The sequence below is a fragment of the Perognathus longimembris genome, chromosome 24, assembly GCF_023159225.1.
Source record: "Perognathus longimembris pacificus isolate PPM17 chromosome 24, ASM2315922v1, whole genome shotgun sequence".
Lineage (NCBI taxonomy): Eukaryota > Metazoa > Chordata > Mammalia > Rodentia > Heteromyidae > Perognathus > Perognathus longimembris.
In genome coordinates, this window is record NC_063184.1 from 26,762,758 (window position 1) to 26,788,326 (window position 25,569).

Here is a 25,569-nt window from a genome sequence, read left to right on the forward strand (position 1 = left end):
AGAGTCAAGCGGAAACAGAAAACCCTTGTGTCTACTGAAGTGTTCATCTCTTCAAAGACTGCACACTTATTAGAAAAATGTCCACCGATGCATGAAATATTTTAGGAACAACTCTTTTAGGGCAGGCTTCTGCATAAAATATTCTTTTAAAACTTTCAACTGTGGCAAATTTGGTCCTTTGAAAGTGAAATTTGATATCTGTAGGTTAAAAGTACCTTTGGGGAAAAAAAGAGACTCTTCAAGCTGGGTAGTATTTTTAATCAAAAGGATATGTGCTTTTCTTAAGTGGCTTGTAAACCATGTTAGTCCTCCATATCTGCAGCTTTCAAGTTGACTCAGCAGAGATCAAAAGTCTTCCCCAAAAATTCTAAACATGTACAGACTTTTCTTCTTGTCATTATTCCCTGAGCAATACAACTATTTACATAGTATTTATACACAGCATTAGGTGTTATGAGAAATCCAGAAAAGATTAAATGTATAGAGGAAGATCTGTGAGGTTTCTACACAAATATATCATTTTATAAAAGAGTATAAAAATACAAGAACTCAGTACCCTTGATAGAAAGCCATCACCCCTAGAGAGACAGAGGAATGATTGTACTTAGCAAGAAAATTCTCTAGAATCGTTCCAAAACTCCTTTCCAACAAAAGCAACTATGGAAATTTCCTTCAGAGATTTCATTGAAGGACTGCTTCATTGATGACATGATGACATTGCATCAGATTAGCTGTCTAACAGCCATATCTGTTAATCATCCTTCCATGTTATCCAATTCATCCTACAGGTATTTATGGTACCTCTGATGTGCGCTAGGGACTGTGCTAAGTTTGAAGGATGTGAGAATGGACCAAATAGGCCCACTTTATACCCTCATGAAGCAGAATAAGAGAACAATTAACATAAGCATATAAACTATAACTAAGAAATCCAATGGGGGGTGGAGGTATATGATGATGTCAACACCAGCTAGTAGTGAGACCCAGCTAGTATAGAGAGGTGTCCCAGGGATGACACTCAGCTGAAACTAAACAGGAATTGACTAACAAATGGGACTGAGATGGAGCTATGTGCAAAAGGTGAGGTGGAGAAAGAATAATGTTCCAAGAAGAATCAACAGCATGCACAAAGGCACAGTGACTTCTTAAGACAGTATGACAAGGTTATGTTAAAGGGTTTTAAAATGAAAGACCTTAAGTATTGAGAGTCAGCAACCCTTAAGTATTGAGAGTCAGTGGTCCTTAAGTATTAGGTGAGAGGTTGTTGGTATGAGTTGTGTCTACAAAGACAATCAGAGAACTTGCATGCACTGAGGATTTCATCAACCCTAAGAGTAATGAGAAGCTCCAAACAAATTTCAAGCAGAAAGGAGGGCAGGAGAGGGAGAAGGATGTAGGAATCCTACTCTACAACCTATCCTGATGCTTGGTTGGGTCACTCAAGGTGGGCTAGAGAGACCATGGGGAGTGGGGAAGGTAGCAATGAGAAGGTAAGTGGCACTGAAGAGAAGGAGGAATTCGTAGAGAGAGAAATGGATGAATTCAGGATTCTAAAGATGTAAAATTGGGAGAAAAATGTATGCAAGGACTCATTTATTCTTTCAGCTTCAAGTGTCGTGGTTAAGGTAGTTCTGTACCATGTAGATAATGAAGAAAAGTAGCAAAGAGAAAAATGAAACTTAAGAAGTATCTCATTTTATGTGAAAATGTGCATGCCTGAAAAATTGTGCTACACCTGGGTAATAAAACAATGTACACCTTCAGAAATATTACTGAGTAAATATTTCTTCCCTGCATGAAAGCATACACTAAAAAATGCAAAACAGATTGCCATAGTATTATATATCAAGAGAAATGTAAACTACTATCTTGTTTATTTCCATACATCATTTCTCCTTAATTACAGGGCATGTAAATTGGGTGATTTTACAACTCTGAGAAGACGGTATAGTTGAGAAGTTTAATAATCACCATCAAGCTTCGTAGCAAACCATTTAGTAAGCAACTAGAATGTCTAAGGAGCTTGCAAAGATTTAGATCTATTCCTTTACCAATGATCTTAACCACAAGGAAATGGTTTACTATGAAGCTTAATGGTGACATTGAATGTCCAGTTCACACCCTCCCCCCCCCCCCGAAAATACAGCTTTCCCATAAATCTGGTCACAATGAAGTCTGGGTTGTAATGTGATAGAAATGGTTAAGCAAAAATTACAAGAAATCATTGTTTTGGACTAAGCTCCTGCACAGACTAAACTAAAAATCAAAATGGAGTCACACTAGAATTCTCTACCACTAAGGTCAGACCAAGATGACCTTGAAACCAGGATTAGAGATTAACAGCCAAATTTCCCAAACAGGCCAGCTTCAACTGGCATGATAATGAAGCTCTCTCCACTTTAATCCTCATATGAAAGTAAAATGAAATAACACTTTAACTGAACAGGTATTTTCCTCTTTTTCTGTCTCTGTCTTAAAAGAATTTTTGAACTAACCACTCTACCTCTTGGCTTTGTTTTCTGCTTTCTATAAAACCTGACTATAAAAGCTTTGCTTGGACCATCTTAGCGTTCTTCCTATTTACTAGAAAGAAGTAATGCCCCTGTCCAGAATCAAAATGAAGCTCTTCACAGAATGAAAAATACTGCCTGTTCTCAATTATATGGGGAAACTAGAAAAGTTGACCTCAGAGAAGAGAAGAGTAAAGTAATTACTAGAGGCTAGGGAATGGTCAGGAGACAGATTTCCACAGCAAACTGCAGCAAAGTTAAAGAGCAATTGAAAGTAGGTCCACTAAACATCAATCAGTTGATTGTGCACACACATACATGTGTGTAAATACATATGCACATATATAATGTGTATATGTTTACTTGCATGTTAGGTGTCTGGACTGGAGGGTGGAAGTAAAAAGGAGAGGAGCAGACAACCGGAGAGAGGAAAGGAGGGCAAACAAGTAAGGAAATGCAAATAAAAACAACCCTGAGATACCACCTGACTCCAGTTAGAATGGCCTATACTCTGAACTCAGGCAACAACAAATGCTGGAGGGGGTGTGGGGAAAGAGGAACACTTCTCCATTGTTGGTGGGAGTGCAAATTAGTACAACCACTTTGGAGAACAGTATGGAGGTTTCTCAAAAAGCTCAACATAGACCTACCCTATGACCCAACCATACCACTCCTAGGCATATATCCTGAACAACAGGTCCCAAGATATCAAAAAGACATTTGCACTTCCATGTTTATCGCTGCACAATTCACAATAGCCAAAATATGGAAACAACCCAGATGCCCCTCCACAGATGAGTGGATCCAAAAAATATGGTATCTATACACAATGGAATATTACATAGCAATTAGAAATGGTGAAATATTGGTATTCGCAGGGAAATGGTCAGAACTTGAACAAATAATGTTGAGCAAGACAAGCCTAGAACAGAGAAAACAAAGGGGCATGATCTCCTTGATATATGACTGTTAAGGAGGGGAAAGGGGGAGACAGTAGAGACCAGGTCTGCGAAACCAATACCACAGGTGTAGGTCAGCGACCCTACATTATGTATCCAAAACCAAACAACTACTCAACATATAAAGGTCAAAAATAGACCTCTCAGTGGATCACAATAGCTCAAAAGCTATATATGTACGTTCATATGAGACTATTATTGACATATTGTCTACTGTCAACATTACATTTAAAGCCCTAGGCGAATTTTCTTTGGTGTAGGCCACGTGGCTACTGTATATGTTCTTGATACATTGTGTTTTATATATATATATATATATATATATATATATATGTCTACCTGACCTAGGGAAGGGAAAGAAAAACAGGGTGTAAGATATCACAAGAAATGTACACACTGCCCTACTATGTAACTGTACCCCTTGTGCACAACACCTTGTCAAAAATTTTTGTTTAATTAATAAATAAATTATTAAAAAAAGAAAGGAGGGCAAACAAATACAGTCATAATATTCAACATACATATGTGAAAACAGAACTAGGAAATTTGAGAGATGGGTGGAGATGGGATATCAAGGAGGGGAAGAATGATGGGAGGAGCGACTCTGATCAAGATGCACTGCACAAATAAACAGACATGTTAAACTGACACCTCTTTGTACAACATTTGAAGCTTTAAAAAATGGGAAATAAAATAGAAACAAACAAACAAACAAGAACAAAAAAAGGAAAACATAAAGTGGTTCACCAGACCCAAGAGCCAAGAGTTCTTTCATAATAAGAAGTTGAAGAGAAAACAACTGTTTATGCTGAACCTACATTATTGGCTTGAGATCTGAAAGGCAGGGTAACATGAGGTGTAGAAGTGGGAGGAAAGTGATGATAATTATAATAAGCAGGAGTCCTGCTTTAGATTGGTTGGGGTTGACAATCTGGGCACTTTATACCTAGTGGCCCAGTGTGACAGTGTATATGCCAAGGCCTCAACATACAGATAGGAATATGAAGCAGTCTAATTTGTTTGGCCCTGAGCTGATTGCTGACTGCTTCCCTATCTCTCCTCCTCTCTATTCTCTAGACTAAATTCAGGACATGTCAAAATGTTTTTCTTAAAATATATACCACAAAAAGCCTAATTTTATATGGAAACCACCACATGTTTTTGTGTCTAACACAAAACAATGAGTACAACAGCTCAGCTGGGATTACACTAGCTTTATACCAACAACAAATATACCATCTCAATTCTAATTCTAGGAACTAAAAAAAGACAGTCTAATCTTAAGATTTTTGTACCTAGAGTTTCTATCACCCACTACAAAATGCAGCTTTGGGTCTGGAAAGAAAATCAACACAAAAATTACTAATGAAAGAATACAGAATCATAGTAAACCAATACACTGACTTCTGAAGATTAAGTGCACTTTGAAACATGCTATCTTGGGTCATCTAAGGCACAACCCAGGTATTATTTAAACAAGAGATCTACATAGAAATGTCTACTTCCCCCCTTCCAAAAAAACTCATTACAGCACTAAAGTATATATAAAATAGCTTGAATAATCTATAGCAGAACTATCTATAGCAGTAGCTATAACTTATAACATTCATGTTTAGGGCTGAATTAGGCATATAGTGCTATTTCAAGAAATAATATACTTCTGACATGCCACAATGCCTTTGAAAAAATGCCATGCTCTGTGTTGTGTGGCTATATTTAAATTATACCTTGGAATGTTTCAGCACAAGGTTAAGGAAATTGCAAAGACTCTTTAATAGTTTTTATTTTTGAGGGGAAAAAATGATAAAGTAGATTGAATTTAGAAATTCAAGTCTCAAGCTTTCTAACACCGTGGAAGTACCCAGAAGAGTAATTTACAGAAAAGTATTTATCACCATGAGCTCTACCAGTGGTTGCTCTCTATGGACCAACTTGCCAGCTCACTTGGCTGTTTTATGATCACATTAAAAAGGCTGAAAAATGGGGCTCTCTCTGTAATAAAATTGTTCAGCCTTTCATAATTTTATCTGTTTGACAGAGATGTCAGGAAAAGGTAGTTTACCAATGAGTCCTCAAATACACCCAGACCACATCTGCTCACCAATATTCAGGTAAGAAGGAAAGAGGATGATCTGATCTAAGCCTCCAGTCATGATACAATGCTAAGTAAAGGGATTTTCATTTGTTCTTTACTTTCTCTTTGAAAAGTCAAGAAATAGTTCCTGAAAGATGATGAGAACTTGAAGGATTAACCAAGACATTAGAAATCTCTTACTTATCATTTATAAATAGAAAAAAAGGTGAGAATTATACTTATCAAGGATAAACAGATTATTTTTTTTCCCTCAGAATCTGAGAAGACTAAAAAATCTTATCTGGTACATTTACCTTTTCTTTGTTAGGTGCCTTTTACTTCAATGACTATTTTCAATCATACACAAAATAAAATAATACACTGCTATCACCTGGCTCACATATAACAATATCTGGCTTATCAAAGATTAGAAACAGAAGATTATGATTGGCTGAATAATAATCTTCCATCCCTAATCCTCGCTCCAACTATACTGCTTTACAGAAAATCTCAAATATTTTATCTGAAGCTGGGTACTGGTATAGGCTGATGCCTATTATCCTAGCTACTCAGGAGGCTGACATATGAAGATCATGGTTCAAAGCCAGCCTGGGTAGGGAAGTCTGTGAGGCTCTTATCTCCAATTAACCACCAAAAAAGCCAGAAGTGGAGATGTAGCTCAAATGACAGATTGCCAGCCTTAAGTAAAAAGGCTCAGGAACAGTTCCCAGGCCCTCAGTTCAAACCCCATTACCAATACATACATACCCAGACACACACACCCAGACACCCAGACACCCAGACACACACACACACACACACGCCCAGACACACCCAGACACACACACACACACACACACACACCAAAAATATAGCTGAGATAAGGGAAAATGTGCCCCCCATCTATTCAGAACCTGTGAATACTACCTTGTAAGATAAAAGACATGACTAAAAATTAGGATGAAGAGTTTATCTTGTATTATCCAGGTAGATCCTAAATGCTATCAATAGTATCCTATAAGAGAGAGGCAAAGGGAGATTCAACTCAGAGAGAGACAAGAAGGGATAGCCAAGAGAAGATGAGGAGAGAACTGCAGCCACAGGCAAGCACAACCTGAAGAAACTGGAAGGGGCCAAGGTCTTCCCCCACAGTCACTGGAGGGTGAAGCCCTGCCTATACCTTGATTCAAGACTCCTCGCTACTTATGAAACAGAAAACTACATCCAACAGAAATTTCCACACTCATGGGGCTGGGGATATAGCCTAGTGGCAAGAGTGCCTGCCTCGGTATACCCGAGGCCCTAGGTTCGATTCCCCAGCACCACATATACAGAAAACGGCCAGAAGCGGCGCTGTGGCTCAAGTGGCAGAGTGCTAGCCTTGAGCGGGAAGAAGCCAGGGACAGTGCTCAGGCCCTGAGTCCAAGGCCCAGGACTGGCCAAAAAAACAGAAATTTCCACACTCAGGAATTAGCTGATCACATCTCCACAGAAACTGTTTAGTGTGGTCCTTCTTTCTTTGTTCTAAAAACTGATGGTTGGATCTAAGGATTTTATCAAAATCACATTTGGGGTTGGGGGAATAAACTTTATAAATGGTTCTTTGTGGTTGCTCTTATACTAAATTAGAGGGCATGTCATGCGCACTTCTCTATTTCTAATAATAAGATCCACCTATGAGATCTGGGAGGTTACTGGCCTGATCTAAGAGCTTTCCTTGGTTTTGGTTTTGGTTTTGGGATGGGTATTTCTGATTGAACCCAGCAACTCAATCTAGACCTGCAGCCCTAAATAACTTTACTTACCACTGACAATCAGTCCTTAGAGCTGCTATTTCATTAACAAAATGGTGATATTTCATTTCTACTATTCACTCCACATTTAGTAGCTAGAATGAGGTTTCATCTGAAATACCATACTGTGGGGTTTTCCAGAAACGGCAAGATATCATCTGGCTTGGATGCCAGATAGCATCTAGTGCTTTAAGGAGGTGCCAGGATGGATATTAGTGTCTTAACTACAAAGATCACATAGTCTACAATCAATGATTATAACATCCCAACTGTATTCACTTGGTCCTCCAGTTACCAACTCAAGTAATTTGCCAACAATATGGACTCTATTTTAAAGAACAAAAGCCAGGGGCTGGGAATGTGGCTTAACGGTAAAGTGCTTGCCTAGCATGCATGAAGCTCTGGGTTCAATTCCTCAGCACCACATAAACAGAAAAAAACAGAAGTGGACTGTGGCTCAAGTGGTCAAGAGCTAGCCTTGAGCTAAAGAAGCTCAGGGACAGTGCCCAGGCCCTGAGTTCAAGCCCCAGGACTGGCAAAATAAATAAATAAATAAAATAAAAGCCAGGATACAATTTGATAGTCTGATGTCAGTCTATCAAATCAGTGGGAACGCCTGAACTAATTACTTCAACTCATCCACCCTAAGTCTACCTGATCCTATTTTACTAGCAATCTTCTTTTTCTGGACCCTAAGCCTGTGGTTCAGTTTTCTCCACATCTTCCCTCTCCCTGAAGTTCCACCAGTTCTTGCTGTCCCGTCCCCTCCTTTCTCCTGAATGGTAGATTATTTTAAAACCTGTTTCTGAGGCTAGGCATGGTAGTGCATGCCTTTGATCTCAGCTACTTGGAAGGCAGGGGTAGGTCGATCATGTTCATAGCCAGCAATAAATAAACTAAAATCTAAAAATAAAATAAAGCAAAAGAACTGGAGGTATAGCTCAAGTGATAGAACATGCTTGCCTAGCAAGTTCATGATCCCGAGTTCAAACTCTAGTACTAAAGGGGGGAAAAAAACAAACCAGCTCCTCTTCTCCAATTAGATTACGTATTCATTCCTAGTAGTTTGAAATTTTAAACTAAGGGGAAGAGGTGAGGTCCTCTTTCTGGCTTGCTGAAGCCCTGTGGAGAAAAGTGACTCAAGGAGAGACCAAGCACAGGTAGTTTAGGAGTACTTCAGGCTTGCCTGAGACCTGCTACACTTCTCCCACACTTGTGAACCAATAAATCTTCCTTCTGCAAGTTTTGGATTTCTATAATTTGAGAAGCTTTTAAACATTGTAAGTGCCCCTCTAGTTTCTTATATTTCTTTCCTGTACAAATAGCATTTCATGGCAGTCTGATTTTCTGTGAACTGGATGCCTATCTGTCGCCATCATGTGTGGTTTGGCTGACATATATTGACTGACTCCTATTGAGCATCCCCAGCAGTCCCTAGGAGAATGCTAAAGAGCTTCAACACAGAGACAACAATACCATGCATTGATTACTATCTCCAAATCAACACCTCACACATGTTAGCTCATTTAACCCTCAGAGAGTCTCCCAGAATGAGCATTACTATCTCCCTTGCCCTCCCCTCCCTTCCCCTCCCTCCTCTATCTGCAACCTCTCCTCCCCGCTCCTCTCCCTCTTTCCCCTCTCCCCTCCTCTCCTCTCTTCTTTTTGCTTCTCTTTGAGGGTGATGGGCTCAATCCTAGAAACTGTTAGATAAATGCTCTACCACTGAGCAAAGAAAGAGTTTTTTTTTGTGTGTGTGGTTTTCTTTCTTTCTTTTTCCCCCCTTAAATAACAGCGCGTATCTCACATGTTGCCCAGGCTGGCCTCAAACTCATGACCCTCCTGTCTCAGTCTTTGGAACAGCTGGAGCTACAGACCTGCACTACCACACCTGCCTCTCCATTTTGCAGTTGAGGAAGCTAAGATTCATCAAAGGAAAGCAATTTGTGCAAGGTCACACATTTACTAATGAGTAAGTAGATCAGAGATGTGAACCATGTTGGCACCCAAATTACATGCTCTTTCCATTATGTCCATGAAGCCTTATGCAATAATAAATCCTTGCTAATTAACCCACCAGAGGTATAACTGATCAAAGATCTCCATTTAACCCTAAATTTCCACTAACCCCAAAATGCATGATGTTCCATCATTAAAACTAACATGAATAAATTCATGTATAAATAAATGAGCGATATGAAAATCAGTCTCTTGAAAAAGTTATAATATAATTTCTCCAAAATTGCTACTGGCAACCAGAAGACTAAATGCTGGCATTTCTCTTAAAGTAATGGGGAAAAGGAATGAATATTTAAGACCACTCTGTCAGAACAAGTTGTATACAACTCCCTTGGCAGTGATATTTCAAAAACAGCAAAAAGAGATTGGTGAGGACCTGTCAATGTGTGACACACCTACAGTTCCCCCAATGCTCAGAGGAATATTCTTCTGTCATCATTAGATACTAATCATTATTGAGCACTCCCTTGGCTTGGAGGCAAGAACAGAAAGCCTTTTGGAAGAAAATGGCTCTCCTTATAGCTTATCAATGAAAGAGCCTAGGCAACCAGCAACAGCAACTTACTAGCACAGAGACTGAGAGTCACTAGCTCTCATCAAGAACCCTCAGGGCAATTTACTCAATCCCAAACTTTCACTCTGGGCATGGTTCAGTGTACCTGTCATCCCACCCATCTTAGCATAAATATGAGGATCACCGTTCAGGCCAGGCAAAAAGTAAAACTAAAACCTTATTCAAAAAATACACAGGGAAGCAAAAAAGAGCTGAGGGCATGGTAAGAGAAAGAGAGAGAAAAAAATACATCAAATAAGATCATAAACATAAAAGTGCTTTATAAGCCACAAACTGACAAGGAAATGTAAATTACTTTTGTTCTTAGAGTGTCGACTACAAATGCACAGACCTGGGAAGTAGGGAATTGCATGATTTGAAAAAAAAATAATTAGGTCTAGACAGAAGGAATATGTTAGCTTTTCTCCTCTCTGTGACAAAACACCTGGCAAAAACAACTTGAAGACAGATTTATTTTGATTCCCTGTCTGAGTTTCAGTTTTACAGTGGCCAGGACCCACAGACTTGAACAGAATACTACCATGTGAAAGAAGAGGATTTTTACCTCATGGCAGACAGAAAGCAGAAAGTGAGACAGGACAGAAGCAGGGACCAAGTATTACATTGAAAAGCACACTACTACCACCACCTTCTCCTTCCAACTAGGCCCCACCTGCTGCTAAAGTTTTCAAGATTGCACCACAAGCTAGGCAGCAGCACTGAACATGTGAGCCTACAAGTAGCATTATTATAGTCAGACTATAACAAGGAGTCTTGAGCAACAAGAGAGAAAACAGAAAGATCCAAGACTCCTTGCTATAGAGGCCAAGACAGGGGATACGGAGAGGCCTCACATTAACCAAAATCCTCGTTCAATTCAACAAATGAGCTAATGATGTCTTCCCTTCAAAGACCTTTATATTCACACTTGGGAGGGCAATAAACAAGAGATATAAATAACCAAGAAAAGTAAAATATATTGAGGCAAGTGCAAGAGAACAGATAAGGGGACAAGAAGTGCAGAGGGTTTGCAGTACTTTGAGATGAAAGACAAGCCAGAATGAGGGCAGATTTCCAATGATGTTCCTCCAAAACTACATTCCACTGCAGGAAAAAACAATCATCACACTGTGCTTGAATGAAACCAGCATAAAATTGACAAATCCAAAGTTCTTAGTATCATGTAGCTCATGCTCTGTATTTCTTCCTCACCTTTGTTCAAAATTACAAACCCAGGGCTGGGGATATGGCCTAGTGGCAAGAGAGCTTGCCTCATATACATGAGGCCCTGGGTTCGATTCCCCAGCACCACATATACAGAAAATGGCCAGAAGTGGCGCTGTGGCTCAAGCGGCAGAGTGCTAGCCTTGAGCAAAAAGAAGCCTGGGACAGTGCTCAGGCCCTGAGTCCAAGCCCCAGGACTGGCCCAAAAAAAAAAAATTACAAACCCACACACACATGCTATACAGCATATTTAGGGAAGAAAATAGGAAAAGACCTAGCTAGAGGCAGAGCAAAGGCAATTACATGACACAAAAGCAAGGCAGATAACACTAAAAACCGCTGGGAACTATGAATATGTCCTCAAGAAATGACAAACTTAGGGGCTGGGAATATGGCCTAGTGGCAAGAGTACTTGCCTCATATACATGAAGCCCTGGGTTTGATTCCTCAGCACCACATATATAGAAAATGGCCAGAAGTGGCACTGTGGCTCAAGTGAAGAGTGCTAGCCTTGAGCGAAAAGCAGCCAGGGACAGTGCAGTGCTCAGGCCCTGAGTCCAAGGCCCAGGACTGGCAAAAAAAAAAAAAAAAGAAAGAAATGATAAACTCAACAGGACTTTAAATACAACTCCATTTTTCCCCCTTAAGAACAGCTAGCTGTAGGTCAAGGATGATATATAGGTTGCATTTCTAATAACCTCAAACAACTGGCAGCCCTGTCGAAAGCAGTATTGAGAGGGGCTGGGACCCCTCGGGAATGAATAAGACATTTGGTTGCGGGGAGTGGGGGGGGGGCGGGGGGGGGCAGGCCTGGCTCAGGATGGGGTGGAGGCGCAAGACATATGCCCCTAGTTTCCTAGTTTACCTTTCCTTTCCTAGGTAGATCTCAGTACTTAAAAAAAAGAAAAGTTAGGAAACAAACACTCCACAAAAGAAAGACAACACCAGTGGCGGAGATGAACACTTTGGCTCCTAAAAGAATATATAATCTAGCTGGAAGGGAATGATAAATGTATGATTGCTAACACTCAACTCATCAAATAACTAAGCTCCTACAATTTCAGATAAGGTTTCAGATTCCAGGAAATTGCTACAGGAAATGACTGCCAGGGAATGAAGAACACAATGACTGAACCAGGCTTTAAAAGTGCACATCTCTGAAGTAATTGGAAGGAGGAAGGGCTGGTTGGTCGTGACAGAGATAAATAAGGAAGGTACGTTGGGAATGAGGAACTGACCAGTTTGGAAGCTGAGGCAGAGAATCTCCATGGGTCATCAGGTCACAAACACCCTTAAGTAGTAGGGGTGTTTGTGTGTGTTGTGTTATGTGTTGTGTTTATAAGCAGATTTATTACAAGGTGCAGTGATTACAGAAGCTGCAAAGTCCCCAGATCTGCAGCTGGAGTATAGGAAAACCAGTGATGTAAGTTTCCATTTGTGTCTGAGTCTAAAAGCAGCAGACCAATACCCCAGCTTGGAAGTCAAGAGAGGAAAGGAGTAAGAGGGAAAGATTTTCTTTCTTTCTTTCTTTCTTTCTTCCTTCCTTCCTTCCTTTCTTTCTTTCTTTCTTTCTTTCTTTTTTTCTTTCTTTCTCTCCTCCTCCTCCTCCTCTTCTTCCTCCTCCTTCTCCCCTCCTCCTCCTCCTCCTCCCCTGCTCTCTCTCTCTCTCTCTCTCCCTTGACAAATTGGATAAAGTCCACCCACACTAGACTTGTTAACCACAATCTGAAACACTCTCACAGACACACCCAGATGGTTAACTGGGCAACCTTTTGCAGAGGCTAGTTGACATAAAATTAACCATCACACCCAGTGATTGAGTCATTACTCAGTAGGTAACAAGGACCATGATTGGTAACAAGCAAAGATAAACTTCATTAAACAAGGTAAAAAAATATTATAATTGTCCATGCAATACTAAGATCATCAACATTTATAGGATTCTATTCAATACAAGCAACTCTGAGAGGTGACTAAGATGTAGTTACTTTTAACTCCCTCCAGTTTTTAACCTTTTTTTTTTTTTTGAAATAAGGTCTCACGAAGTAGCCCAGTCTAGCCTTAAACTCACAGTCCTCATCCTTCAACCAACTGATTGCTAGGATTACTGTACAGTGCCACTACCTAGATTCCCCATAGTTTAATTTGTTATATGAATGCAGAAGAAAGCCTAGGTAGGACTCAAAGTTCAGCAATGAGGATACAGATTAAGGCATTAAGCACAACAATGAGAAGAGTAAAACTGAGAGCTGCCTTCTGATTGGGGCACAGCAGGTTGAGTCCCTTGGGCTGACTCAGCAAGCCCTGTCAAACCTACTCATCTGGTGATTCACGGTGAAGAAATGGCCACTCCTCTGTACCCTTGCTACCACTGTATCACACCTGAGTACCCTGGATACTGTTTATACGGGTATCAGAACTGGGGAAGGGAGAGGGAATACCAAAATTGAGAGACAAAGAACAAAAAGACAAACCATTCAAAAAGCAACACTTACAAAACCATTTGGTGTAAACCAACTGCACAACTCTTGGGGGCAGAGGGGGAGGGGAGGGGGGAAGTGAGGGAGGAGGTAACAAGTAGAACAAGAAATGTCCTCACTGCCTTTCATATGAATCTGTAACCCCTCTGTACCACACTTTGACAATAAAGAAAAAAAAAGTGAAAAAAAAAAAACAAAAAAAGAAAGAAAGAAATGGCCACTCCTCAGTGACAACCCAGGATAGGTGGGATTACTTAAGAAAAAAAGGAGTGAGAATACAAGCCATCCTCAACTGTTGCAAACTGGTTCTTCTTACTATCTATAGCAACTCCAGGATGCACTTTTCATATAAGATGTGCCAAGGCCCACACAGTCACCCAGCAGAGACATGCATGGAGGACATTCAGAGGTCAAACCCAAGCCAGGTGATAAAAAAACTAACATTAGCCATTAACTTCTAAATACAACCAGTAGGTCAATATCAAGTTGTTGGCTGTTTCCTGAGGCAAACCAAGGTCAATCAAAGTTGTCAGATTTTCAAAAGGAAACTATTAGATCTTGCTTAAAATAAGCCCAAAATGCAAATCTCTTGTAATATGTACAAATTAAAGGAATTTATAATTTTAATGTATTAAAAAGGTGGCTTAGTGTTCAAGAATAGACAATAATCAAGAAAAATACATTAATAAGGGTTCCATTTTCCCACAAAAAAAAAAACAAAATAAGTATGTGCACATCATAGAGTTGCCCATGTTCTAAAAACTGTATTAAGAAAAAATTTTGGGCTGGGGATATGGCCTAGTGGCAAGAGTGCTTGTCTCATATACATGAAGCCCTGGGTTCAATTCCCCAGCACCACATATACAGGAAACAGCCAGAAGGGGCGCTGTGGTTCAAGTGGCAGAGAGCTAGCCTTGAGCAAAAAGAAGCCAGGGACAGTGCTCAGGCCCTGAGTTCAAGGCCCAGGACTGGAAAAAAAAAAAAAGAGTCCTAAGAAAAATTTTGGAACTGGAGCTGTGGTTCAAGTCAGCTTTGAGCAAAAATGCTGAAGGACAGTGCCCAGGCCCTGAGTTCATACCACAGTACTGACACACCCAAGAAAGAAAAAGAGAAATATTTTTCCTAATATATATTACATTATATTATATATGATATATAGTATATAAATCATATTTATGGGTAAACAGCATCCTTATTTTGAGAACATACAGCATTGCCTGTTAAGTGACCTGCTAAAAATTATACTTGTTCAATGTAACTTGTATCTCTATATATTTATATATGAATAGACAGGTTATATGTATATAAAATATGAATTCCGAAGATTGATACATGCCAATATATTTCTCTATACTCACTCTGATATATTATAAAAAAAAACACCAACCTAAAGTGAATGCCCAGTAAACAAAATCAAAATAGAAAACACTTGGAGGAATAAAATATGTTCTAATGAGTTGGTTATAAAAACAGGGAGAGTCTACACAAAAACATTCATTCACCAGCTCCTTAAGGTGGTCATAAAAACTACCATAGAAATTCCTAAAATATCCATACTTCAATGAGTCGGAGTCCTAAAATTTAACAAAGTATGTTTCACACACACACACACACACACACACACACACACACACACACACACACACACACAGGGAAATCAGTTCCTGGAACTTTCTGCAAGCCCAAAGATAGTAAGGTTAACCTAAAACCAATATTTCAACAGAGGTTAATTTCCATGATACCAGGAGACAAGTCAGCATACAGTTCCTCTGCATTCTGCCAAATCTTGTGAATTTTCTGAACTCCTTAATGGCATGTCCTAGAATAATGTTCTTAAGAAAATGTTAAAAAAAATCTATGCTTCATAAAAGTTAATTAGCAGATCATCCAACAACTGCTGGGTATTTTTATAGCTGTTATCAATTACTAGCTTCTCTTTGGGGAAAACATTAAAACCAAAAAGAACCTGAGATGGGAGAAAATGAGGTGAGCCCCACCTAAAAGTCTGGCATCTTTTCATGAGGCTGACCTCACATGATCATAGATTCCTAATTTCTATTTTCATCCTTGTGCATAAGAAGGTGTTTATATAACCCAAAATGAAAAGATTCTATTACACACACACACACACACACACACACACTCACACACTTTGTCTATATACTATTTTCCTCCTGTGTAGCCTAAGTACTCTAGAACCACTGTGAAATGCTTAAGCCACACAGCACAATACCTTTTGTGGAGAAGCACTCTGTTAGTCACAAAGCACTATAGACATGTCTGTTAATTTCTTCTCTAATATTCTTGTAAGTGAAGCCAGATATTCTGGAGGTTAAGGAAGGAGGATCACAGTTCAAGGCCAGCAGAAGGGTTCAGGCTATTTGGTTAACTAAAAGTGAAAGTAGCTGCCTGAGATACAGAGTTCAAAACCCCAGAACCTAAAATAAAATAATTCAAGACCATAATTTCACACCTCAGAAGTAACTATTGTTTCTTCTAATACCTAACCTCCAATTTCTATATAATGCTTGTACATCTGCTTTTTGATTTGTGGTCATTATCTATTAACTTCCCATCATAGAAAGAACTCAGAAGAAACAATGTTTGGATTTAAACCTGAGAGACAGAATATGGAACTGTCCAGCAATGTATTGCTAGCTAGGCAGTTAGACATAAATGCTGTGATTGTTCTATATTTCCTGAATTCACCTCAGTGTCACCCTGTTTTTCTTGCCCTTTGCACTCATCCTGCACAGTTTTGGGTTGGTTTTTTGTTTGTTTGTTTTTTTGCCAGTCCTGGGCCTTGGACTCAGGGCCTGAGCACTGTCCCTGGCTTCTTTTTGCTCAAGGCTAGCACTGTGCCACTTGAGCCACAGCACCACTTCTGGCCGTTTTCTGTATATGTAGTGCTGGGGAATCGAACCCAGGGCCTCATGTATACGAGGCAAGCTCTCTCGCCACTAGGCCATATCCCCAGCCCCTGGGTTGGTTTTTTTGTTGTTGTTGTTTTGGGGGGATTGGTGGTTGTTTTTGTTGTTGCTGTTAGTTGTTGGGCTTGAACTCGGGGCCTGGGTGCTGCCCCTGAGCATTTTTGTTCAAGGCTAGTGCTCTACCACTTTGGGCTTCAGCACCACTTCCAGTTTTCTGGTGGTTTATTGGAGATAAAAATCTCATGGACTTTCCTGGGCTGGCTTTGAACTGTGATCCTCAGATCTCAGCCTCCTGTGAAGCTGGGATTACAGGCATGAGTCACCAGTGCTAGGCTCACAGTTTTATCCTACTCCTAAAACCATAAAAACAAATAAGACGGGCTGGGAATATGGCCCAGTAGCAAGAGTGCTCTCCCTGGGTTCGATTCCTCAGCACCACATATATAGAAAAAGCTGGAAGTGGCACTGTGGCTCAAATGGTAGAGTGTTAGCCTTGAGCAAAAAGAAGCCAGGCACACACACACACACACACACACATCTCAGCCTTATTAGGGGGAGGTTTTGACAGAAGGATTTATAGATCCAGCAAGAGAGTATGTTTTACTTTAATATTGCCAGTAATAGCCCATTACAAACCTTAATATACTCATTCTGTAATATGATTTTAGCCTTCTGGTTTTCTCTTATCTCTTTCCATTTTTATTTACACATAAAATCCTTTCTTATCCAAAGAAGTCTCTTTGTTCATAAACTTTTTCACATCTCCTAACCTCCTACTTCCTAGCTCCTCTCTACCTTGGGTTTTTGTTTAAACCCAAACCAGACTTATGAGACAAATAAATAAATATCATCTGACTATAAAAAAAAAAGAAGCCAGGGACAGTGCTCAGGCCCTGAGTCCAAGCCCCTGGACTGGCAAAAAGAAAAAAAAATGATCCATAACTCTATTGGTTTTGAAGCAGACACAGTCACAATTTTTAAGAGTTTTTTGTAGAAAGGGATTAAGTGTGGCCAAAAGAAATCAGTCTTCACATATCTGAGAAAAAAAAAAATCTAACGTCAGCTACTACATGCCTTACTAACCAGTAAGTTTAGGAACTGAATCCTCTGCTCAATTTCTGTCTAAAGATCACTAAAGTTCTTCAAATAAAAAACTCTGGCTGTGGTCTACAAGGTGTGGGCAACTAGACACTAGTTGCCTGGTGCAGGAATGAACTGGAGGTCGGACAGGTAACCCTGACAAGCAGGCATGGTACATGAAAGAGAGGAAATCTTTCTCCTAGTTCGTTAATCAAGAGGATAAACGTGATTAAGCAGGAATTATTTTTTCAGTGACCTATATAATTTCATCTGAGCTGCTATGGCTATGAGCGGGCAGCAGCTGACATCCCAAAGAGATGAATTCGATAGCAGAGCCCTACCAGCGAGGCAAAGGGAGGAGGCAGGCCCAATTTACAGGGAAGCAGCAATCCCCTACCCTTCTTCTCCCCGAGGGCTGCCTCCTGAGCTCACAGTTCTTTTTCTCTCGGGGCGGGGGGGTGGGGGGGTGAGTTTTCTAGGTCCCACGAGGGGTAGGGCTGCAACACCTAGTGCGAGGCCCAAGAGGGATCCGTTATGAGTGGAAGGGTCCAGGGGGCTAGGGGTGGATCGGGGAATCCTTCTCCAGACCCACCCACGAGATTCCCAAGCAAAGGCGCCGCCGCCCCCGCCTCAACTAACCCAACTGGATCTAAAGCAACAGTTCTGACTCCTGCGCACCAGTGGGGTTAACAAGGGAGCTTTGTTGAGTTGCGGAGAAAACAGCACACACGCGCCCGCACACAGAGCCAAGAAGCACCACGACCTGGATGCAGCTTCCTCAGCGAAATGTACGGAATTGAGCAACAGCCACCCAACAATGCAAGTCCTCAGCCCGGGCGCGCGCGCACCTGAGCGGCCCCGCCTCGGCGCCTCCCCGGGCGGCCACGGAGGTTCCCGGCGGACGCCTCCGAGGATCCAGATGTCTCGGCCCCGGCCAGTCCTCGCCACCACCGCCCCCGCCCCCCGGGATCCAGATGCTCGGTCCCCCCCGGGGCGGGAGGGAGAGGTGAGGGGAACCGGGACAGGGAGCCTGGTGACATCAAAACAAGCCGGGCTCCCTCCCCCCCACACACACACACCCCGCCCCGGGTCGGCCACCGAATAACGTCGCGTCCCCGCTCCCCAAGCCTGCGCCCCCGGCCCAGCCCACCCGAGGGGGGCGAGGCTCCCACTCCGACCCCCGAAAGTCGGAGAAGCCGGCCGGCGCCCGCTCAAGGTGAGCGCGCACGTACCTGTGTACCTGTCGGCCTCGGCTCCTCCTCCCCGCGCCGTCCCCGGACGGTCACAAAGTTTGTGCGGTGGCGGCGGCGGCCTCGGGGACGCGGGCGCCCCAGCGCCCACCCGCCCGGGCACTGACTGACTGACAGGGAGGCGGAGGCAGCTTCTCCGCGGCCCGGGACCCGGCGCCCCGCGCTCGCCTCGCGGCCCTCACAGGTAGGAGCGTCGGGAAGGGGGGGCGCCCTCCCCTCCCAGACCCCCGCTCCAACTCAGCCTGAGAACCGGCTGGAAAGTACCCGGCAGGAGAAAGAAGGTCGGAGCGCTACTTTCCGACGGTGCGTCAGCGGCTGGCGGAGCCGCGCGGGTCCCGGGCTATCCCCGCCCCCTTCCCTCCCCACCCCGCCAGTGCCCTGGGGAGCGCGGACCGAGTCCCGGGGACCGGGGCGGGGCCCAACCTGTAGGCAGGTCTCCAAAGGGAAGCACGCCGCAGGCCACGCCCCTCCGTCCAGGCCACACACCCCCATCCTCAGACCGCGCCCTCGGCCCCGGGCCACGCCCCCCACACCAGGCTCCGCCCCCGACGCCGGCACGCGTGGCCGCCAGGTGCGCGGCGTGGGGTGGGGGTGGAGGGGAGTGAAACGCCGGCAGTGCGCGCTCCCGCCCAGGGGGCAGGCGCGCTCCAGGTTTCCTAGGAGAAGCGGGAGGAGCTTTTTGAGAGAAAAGTTTTCCACGGAAACTTGAACTGCGGAGCTGCAGAGGACGCTCGTGGAAGTGTGAGGTGAGCCGGGAGGGCGGGGCGGGGAGGGGCGGGGCCGCCTCCCGGGCGTCGCCGCCCCTCCTCGCGCGTGCGCGCGACTCCTGACAGCCAGGCACGCGGTTCCCGAGCAGCAGCACGTGGGAGACCGACGGCCCGAGGAGACCCGCGCCCCCTCGGGGTTGGAAGGCGGACCCCGCACCCCACGGTTTCCCTCACTCTACCTTCCATTCCCGAGACTGTCGGGGACCCCGCGGAGCTGAGTGAGGAGGTGGATGAGTTCGTCTCCCGCAAACCCCCTGAACCGAAGTCGGGGGGGGGGGGGTTCCCCGAGGTTAACAAGGTGACAGGATGAGGGGGTGCGTTTGGAGTTTGCTTTTGGGGGTTAACACAACTCGTCCACTGACAGCCCCCACCCCCTGGAGGTGGGAGCTCGGAAGTCCTCAACCCAGAGCCCAGGGCCGGGGAGGGGGGAGGGGAGGGCGGGGGAGAGGGCCTGAGGGGGTGCGTCCTGGCACAGCCCGAGCCTCCACCCCACGCCTCTGCCCGCGCGCGGCCCCCTCGCCCAGAGCCGCCCTCCGTCTCCCCTCCGCCCCCCCAACATCCCCCCCCCCCCGTCTCCAAGCTGTGCTCTCTGGGCTTGAAACCACCGAGGAGGAATCGGAAACTGAGTCCGAAGCTCTGTGGTTGCTGTGGCCGAAACTGGGGGCGAGCCTCAGTCCCAGCGGGCGGGGCCCAGACACCAGCCAGCCAAGGCTCCCCACCACCGCGGCGGGCCGGGCGCCTCACCCGGCTCCTTGGAGGAAGCGTCTTCTAATCTTCATTCTGGATGAATGGTTTCTGGCGATAACCAATATCAGTAAATCTATGCAGCAATTGTAACTGGAGAGAAGCCGACTTCGTGCATGCCCCGTAGGCGTGCACCGCCCCACTGGGCTTGAAATGGCAGCAGAAAGGAAGTTACATTTGTTAAATTTGTCGAGTGTCCGTCGGGATTCACTAGCTCTCATCTGTAGCAAAGTGCGGTCTGAAAGTGGCTTCTAAACCAGGCAGACCCCCATTCATTATCTCAGCTGGGCACTACAGAACCAAACCGCGTGTGTGTGTGTGTGTGTGTGTGTGTGTGTGTGTGTGTGTGTGTGTATAAGAGGGGAGGGAAGAGATAAGAAAGAAAAACAAAAAAAAAAAACAAACAAACAAAAAGACTGGGGAAGGAGTAGAAATCAGGAATGTCGGGGCTGGGAATGTGTCTCACTGGTAGAGTGCTTGCCTAGCATGCATGAAGCCCTGGGTTGGATTCCTCAGCACCACATACCCAGAAAAAGCCAGAAGTGGCGCTATGGCTCAAGAGGTAGAGTGCTAGCCTTGAGCAAAAAAGAAGCCAGGGACAGTGCTCAGGCCCTGAGTTCACGGCCTAGGACTGGCAAAAAAAAAAAAAAAAGAGTTGTATTAGAACACAGTGAAATGTCTAAGACAGTACCTGACACACTTAAGGATGTGACATCTCTCTACAAATATAATTTCAAACTTATCCTTATGTCTTCTGGGAATTAAACACTATGTAGAAGAAATATATCTCACGAAAAGAAAACAAGAAAGGACCTAAAACTAAAACCTACAAAATGAAATCCAACGACAAAAAAATTAGTGATGGAAGAAATGAAGTCTCACAGAGTTGTCTGAAGTGATCTAACTGGAATGGTACTCTTAAGTTCTGCTTCATCAAGGGAAAACTATAGCATCATAGGATAGAAGGTTTGAAATATGGAAACTTTGGGGCTGGGAATGTGGCTTAGTGGTAGAGTGCTTGCCTTGCACATATGAAGCTCAGGATTTGATTCCTCAACACCATATAAACAGAAAAATCTGGAAGTGGTGCTGTGGCTCAAGTAGTAGAGTGTGCTAGCTAGCCTTGAGCACAAAAAAAAAAAAAAAGAAGCCAGGGACAGTGCTCAGGCCCTGAGTTCAAGCCCCAGGACCAGCAAAAAAAAAAGGAAACTTTGGTTATAAAATGGAAAAACCCCACAATATGTGTAATATGCAACAGTTTTGTTTACTACCCTGATAATTCTTTCAAATAAATAAGATATAAGAATAGAAAACAAAGGATATTAACATCAAAGTCCAAGAAAAAGGTGAGTATGTGGATTTCAAAAGTCCAACCATACAAATTAAAATAGATTGAGAAAATAGATCTCAATACAGAAGCCACATAGAATTCAGTTTCTTTTTCTTATCATTTTTACTCCCACTTTTAAATATAATTATATCATAAGTTGTAGTATAAAAATATATTTATGTAATATATATTACTGCTAAATATACTTAGTAATATAAACATTTATAACATTGTTAAAGATTTTAAACACTAGAAATCTAGGACCCTATGAAAGAACAAAGAGTAGGATCTCATCATTAACACAGACATTCCTACAGTTCATAGGACTATAGCTCTTACCATCTATATAAACAAGTAGAGAAAGGGTATAGGAAAAGCCAATGCAAGCGGCAGCCTGGGGAACTGAGTGTGCCAACCTCATTATTCCAGATGCCTTAAAATCCAAACTAAAAAGGACAAGAAGACATGATCATTCACATTCATATTAATTCTAATTTATCTCCTAAAATTGATTCTCTTAAGGAGAGCTCAGAAATGAACAGTGTGTATCCTGTTAAAATATTAATCATCCTATCAAGAAATGCTTCTTTCTAACAAATACATGACTAAAAACTTGTTGCTTTTGAATGGCCTCATCTCTTATGGAAATTATCAAGTGATCAGGCATTATTACTCCACTGATGATATAAACCTTATTTATTCTGAAAATTCTTCTCAAATCCATCTGTCTTGTCCTTCACATATATGTGTGTATAACATTTATATGTACAATCTGAGCTATAATGTGGGTTAGATAAGTTGCCCAAGCTCTCTTCCAGGTAGGACCTGGAATCCAGCTGTGCTTTGCATCAAGCTATACACCTTGGTGCAAGATGCATTCACCTAGAGAACAGGATTCCTGTTGCTAAGTTGTACAGAAGAGCACCATGCGACACATCAGCCATGTGTATGTGGTTGGAATCAGAGTGAAACAACCCAAACTAAAATAACATTGGTCATCTTACATTACCAGAATTCCAAAAGATACCTAATTTTTTAGCCTTCTCTAATGAACATGTATAGTCTTTATGATATGTTAACATGTTTTTCTGCTAAAAAATAATTGGGCTAGGCACTGGTGCCTCACGTGTGTAATCCTGACTACTCTGGAGGCTGAGATCTGAGGATATCAGTTCAAAGCTATCCAAAGCAGGAAAGTCTGTGATAATTGTATCTCCAATTAACCACCAAAAGTCTGTAAGTAGAGCTGTGGCTCAAGTGGTAGATGCTAGCCTTGAGCAAAATAAGCTCGGGAACAGCACCCAGGCCCTGAATTCAAGCCCCAGGATTGATACTAAAAAAAAAAAAAGAAAGTCAATAGGGAGAGGGAGGGAGGATACATAAGAGTAATAGTAGGAGTGAATAAGATTAAAATACATTTTAAGTATGGAAACATCACAATGAAGCTCTTCTGCATAATTAATATACGCTAATTAAAATAGGAAAATTTTGCAAAGGTGTGGAGAAACTGGAACCTCTATGGAAATAATAACACAGCAGATCCTCCAAAAAATTAAAAATAGAATTACCACGTGATCAAGCAAGTTATGAATATTTATCAAAAGAATTAAAAGCAGAATCTCAAAGAGACATTCATACCCTAATATTCATAGAAGCATTATTGACAACAGCCAAGAGAATGAAGCTGGCAACTCCAGCATTAACCTTCAACAGATACTCCCAAACTTATGTCCCTTCTAGGATCAGTCAGCCTTGGTCAATACAAGCAATAACAGTTTATCTGTGCATTGCAACTAAGAAGGACTATTGCAATTTCAGTGCAAGAGCAGTGTCCTGTGACCCAATTGCCTTCCATTAAACCCCAGCTCACTAACCCCACTGTCTTCCAAAACCGCCACATGTCGGAACATGATTCCAGTATGTGAACTGTCAGGAGATTTACTTGAACAATATCCAAACTTGGTCAAAAGACAAAGAATTCTGTGCCTGTTTGAACCTTGGCTTTTGAACCTTAACTCTTGGAATGCAAAGTGTTAAAAAAAAATCCCCTGAAAATCACTAGCTTCACACACGTTGGAGACATTATTTGTGTGGTCTAAAAATACCCTTGAAGTTCAGATTACATGAGTCCTGGATTAGTTTTGCTTCTAGGTCCCCAGCTGAGCAAACACAAATACTATTTTTAAAAGTGTTATAAATCCAGGTTTCAAAGAAACCACAAAACAGTCAAAATGATTGTCACTTTCTTTGGTTTTCATTTAAATCCTAGGTGTTTTAGAATTTTTTAATTGCTATATCTTTTACAGTCTACCTTTCATTATTAATTACTTTTTCCAGAGAACATATTTTGTGTGATGCTAATTCTCTGGAGCTTTTTAAGGCTTCTTTTATGCCTTAGTACTCGAACAATTGAGATGAATGTTCTGTGACTACTTGAACAAGTGGATGTTTGCTACTGTGGACACAGCAGTATTGAAAAAGAGAAGGTAAAACTCTTCTCTTTTTTCTTTTAACGTAGAAATGATTTAATTAAGCTCTTGGTAAGGTAAGTTTAAAACCTTATTTTGTGAGGATAAATTCCATTTGTTAGAGGTGGGGTGGGGGAAAGGTCTCATGTAGCCTTGGAGCTAGGAACAGCTTGCTTCAGGGTAAAATCTGTGAGTTCACAGCTTTCTGATCAACTTGGCACTGGCTCCGTAACCTGTAACCTTGTTTTTCTCTTTTTCTGTGGGGAAGATCTCACCTTCCTGGTGCCCGGGCTTCCGCAGCTACTGCTTCTTGAAGTAATCCCTTGGTGAGGTGTTTGGGGATTTTTCACCTTGCTGATATCAATCTTTGTGAAAGTGACAATAGCACATTTCTGATGTGTTCTACACAGAGGAACATGATTGAAGGACAGAGGTCCAGTCAGAAGTAGTAAACCACTGCCCCGCTGCTTCAAGAAAACCACTCTCCTGCCTCTGTGGTGCCCAGGGAAGAGGATGAGGATGGTCTCTGGAGTGACCCTGGCCCACAGCTTTCACATGTGCTCACTGAAGGGCTTCTTGCTGTGGCTCAACAGCTGCTGTGGTACATCTTTAGTGAGGCAGGCATTTCTCAAAGCTTAACCACCTGGGTACCACCGTTCTTGTCACCACAACTAATTTTGTGATGGTCACAAGATCCTTCTCCTATTCCTTTTGGACTTTCTTTTCTTCCTTGGATTAGCAGCCGAGTACTTCCTCTTATGCATGGCTGCATGGAATACATTGCAGATCATGGATATCTGCGAGTTCCTCAGACCAGGACCGAGTTTGGGCTGCAGTGGGGCCTCCCTTTCTTGGGATTTTATCTTTAGGGTGTAGTCTTCTTCCCTTTGCCATCAGCACCAGCCTTCTGGGCTTCAGGTTTCTTCTCCTTAATGTCCAGCTTCTCAGCCTTTTTACCCACCATTTTGCAAGATGGGAAAAAGGGTTAAAACTCTTCTTATTCAGACATGCTGCTTGCTTATCAGAACTTTCTAAAGATGTCAGATTTACTGTTATTGCTGATTTTTATTAAAATTATTGTTCCTGCATTATTCCTCTAGTTTTTGTTCTCTGCATTGTGAGTGTATATTATTTAGGTCATATTTCTGCATTGGCTGACAGCATGTATGTTTATGATATACTTTCTTGATGTGTTATTTCTTTTACTGATATGAAATCACCCATTTTATTCTCCAGAGAGACAGAATCACTTATATAAGGTATATGTGTGCATATGTCCACGTGATCATGAAGATTGTCAAGTCCAAACCATCAGTGTGGACTGTAGTTCTGGGTGCCCGAAGGAGCTAACACTGGCACAAGCCAGCAGAAGCTAGCCTTTTCATGCT

At 42.6% G+C, this 25,569-nt stretch overlaps 1 long non-coding RNA gene and 1 pseudogene across 1 annotated transcript in view; both read right to left on the reverse strand.

Moving 5' to 3' along the window:
* LOC125341600 overlaps positions 1–19,101 on the reverse strand; it is a 51,309-nt gene extending 32,208 nt beyond the window's left edge. The window contains exon 1 of the long non-coding RNA XR_007209021.1: positions 18,855–19,101. This is a non-coding gene — a long non-coding RNA (uncharacterized LOC125341600). The remainder of the gene's footprint in view (positions 1–18,854) is intronic.
* A 5,163-nt stretch (positions 19,102–24,264) lies between these two features.
* On the reverse strand, positions 24,265–25,145 carry LOC125341558 (annotated as a pseudogene).
* Positions 25,146–25,569: the final 424 nt, after the last annotated feature.